Source organism: Erinaceus europaeus, chromosome 4 (assembly GCF_950295315.1).
Source record: "Erinaceus europaeus chromosome 4, mEriEur2.1, whole genome shotgun sequence".
NCBI classification, from domain to species: Eukaryota; Metazoa; Chordata; class Mammalia; order Eulipotyphla; family Erinaceidae; genus Erinaceus; species Erinaceus europaeus.
In genome coordinates this window covers 96126851-96129948 of record NC_080165.1, presented here as the reverse complement: position 1 = coordinate 96129948, position 3098 = coordinate 96126851, and positions in this window count along the sequence as shown.

Sequence of the window (3098 nt, the reverse complement as noted above, 5' to 3'; positions counted from 1 at the left end):
TTTCTCAGGCACGCACTTTGACTGAGAAGGTAGCCACTGGAAAAATTTGGTTTTGGCAGTATCTGCTTTCTAATTAAGCCACTTGGGGAGCTGAAGACAATATTTTATCTTCTTGCTCTTAAAACACAATCCTCTCAGAAATGGAAACTCAATTCTTTTTCTTTTTTATTATTTTTTAATTTATAAAATGGAAACAATGACAAGACCATAGGATAAAAAGGGTACATTTCCACACATTGCCCACCCCCAAAGCTCCATATCCAATCTCCTCCCTTGATAACGTCCCTATTCTTTATCCCTCTGTAAGTGTGGACCCAGGATCACTGTGGGGTGCAAAAGGTGGGAGGTCTGGCTTCTGTAACTGCTTCTCCACTGAACATGGGAATTGGCAGGTCGATCCATACTCCCAATCGGTCTCTCTTTTTCCATAGTGGAGTATGGATCTGGGGAGGTGGAGCTCCAAGACACATGTGGGGTCCTTTGCCCAAGGAAGTTGTTTGGCATCATGGTATCATCTGGAACCTAGTGGCTGATCCACTGGCAAGTTTTTCAGCATCAGGCAATTTGAAGCTCCAGGATTCACATCTGTAAACAGGAGGATTGGGTGTAGTCAGAGGATTTCCAGCATGGAGTCTGCATCAGCATCACCTGGGACATGTTCCAAACACCAATTCTACTAAATTAGAAACTGGAGGGGCAGTAGGGTAAGCAGGGGGTGGGGGGATGTGCTCCAAGGTCTGTATTTTTTATTTTTATTTATAAAAAGGAAACACTGACAAAACCATAGGATAAGAGGGGTACAACTCCACACAATTCCCACCACCAGAATTCCTAATCCCATCCCCTTCCCTGATAGCTTTCCTATTCTTTATCCCTCTGGGAGTATGGACCCAGGGTCATTATGGGGTGCAGAAGGTGGTTTCTGTAATTGCTTCCCCACTGAACATGGGCATTGACAGGTCAATCCATACTCCTAGCCTCTTTCTCTTTCCATACTGGGGCAGGGGTCTAGGGAAGCAGGGCTCCAGGACACATTTGTGGAGTTGTTTGCCCAGGGAAGACAGGTTGGCATCTTGGTAGCATCTTTGTGGCATCTGGAACCTGGTGGCTGAAAAGAGAGTTAACATATAAAGCCAAACAAATTGTTGACTAATCATCAACCTAAAGGCTGGAATATTGCAGATGAAGATTTGGAGTCTCCATTTTGAAGATAGCTCCAAAGGGCCCATGACTAGTTTTTTATATAGTAGTTTTTCCTGAGCCTGACCTCTGATATGCAGGTTGACCCAAGTTGTTACCTGGGGAGATGATGTAATGGCTGGAAAAAGGGCCAGAAAGCTGGATCAGGGAAGAGAGTAGCTCTTAAATATGGGAAAGGTATGTAAATACTGTTGACTGTAAACCCCATGGATTTGATCTGGGGCTCATATTCAGCTTAGGAGCCTAACCTCTACATCCCTGTAGGTCTGAACTCTCATTCTGTAATCACGTTCCAAGCTGCCCCAATTTCAGGACCTATCTTCCTCGGGTGATAGGTAGAGTATGTTACTCAGCCTCACTTCAGAGGACAGAATATTCTCTACCATTGTTGATCCAAGTTGAGGGCAAAGTCCTATGGGGTCCCACAGATGGTTGCATTATGATGTTCCTGATAGTGATGACTGGTAAATGGAGAGAGGGATTTATTCTAGTTCTAGGCCCATCATGTTCTTAATAGCTGCCTAATATTCCATTTTGTAGTATACCACAGCTTTCTCAGCCATTCATCTGTTGTTGGGCACCTGGGTTTCTTCCAGGTTTTAGATATTATGAATTGTGCTGCCATGAACATAGGTGTACACATATCTTTTTGTATGGGTGTTATGTTGTCCTTGGGGTATATCCTTAGGAGAGGAATTACTAGGTCATATGGAAGATCCATGTCTAGCTTTGTGAAGGTCCCCCAGACTGCTCTTCACAGAGGCTGGACCAATTTACATCCCCACCAGCAGTGCAGAAGGGTTCCTTTGTCCCCACAGCCTCTCTAGCATTTGTTGGTGCTGTCCTTTTTGATGGATGCCATTCTCATAGGGGTGAGGTGGTATCTCATTGTTGTCTTTATTTGCGTTTCTCTGACAATCAGTGACATGGAACAATTTTTCGTGTGTTTGTTAGCCTTTTGGAACTCTTCTGTATTGAATATTCTGTTAATCTCCTCTCTCCATTATTGGATGGGGCCATTTCCTTTTTTTTTTTTTTTTTTGCTACATTTGCTGAATTCTTGTATATTTTGATTATTAGTCTCTTGTCTGATGTATTGCATGTGAAGATCTTCTCCCATTCTGTGAGGGATCTCTTTGTTTGGGTGATGGTTTGTTTGGCTGTGCAGAAATTTTTCAATTTGATATAGTCCCATTGATTTGTTTTTGTTTTAGTCTTACTTGCAAATGGGTTTGTATCATCAAAGATGTCCTTGAAGTTTAGGTGGGAAAGTGTTCCACCAATGTTTTCCTCTAAGTATTTGATAGTTTCTGGTCTAACATCTAGGTTCTTGATCCATTTGTAGTTGAGTTTTGTTTCCGGTGACAGAAAGGAAACTCAAATTTTAAAGATGATACCTTCACACTATGGTTTCCATTGGCCCTCTGCTTTTTGACCCCAGAAAGATCTACATTTTTAAAAAATCCAGCAATGCCTTTAATATCAGGATGATGGTAGATCTGTTAGTGATATATATTACAGTGCACAAGGTCCTGGGTTCAAGCCCTTTGCCCCCACCTACAGTGGAGGAAAGCTAGAAGCTGTGCTGCAGGTGTCTCTCTCTCTTTCTCCCATCTCTATCTCCCCTTTACTTCTCAATTTCTCTCTGTCTCTACTCAAAAAATGAATACATGAAATAAAAAATTTTAAAGAATGCCTGGTATATTGAATCCAATATACTAGAAAAATTGTAATTAAAGTTTGTTTTAGGTTTTCTAATTCATTGAGGTTCTAGAAATGTATCCTCAGGCATAACAAAACTAGAATTTAAAATTACCTAGTAAGTACAATTATTAACTTCTTTTTGTGAAATACAAAGGCAATCTATATCATTTTAAATGTTTGTATGGATGCATGTC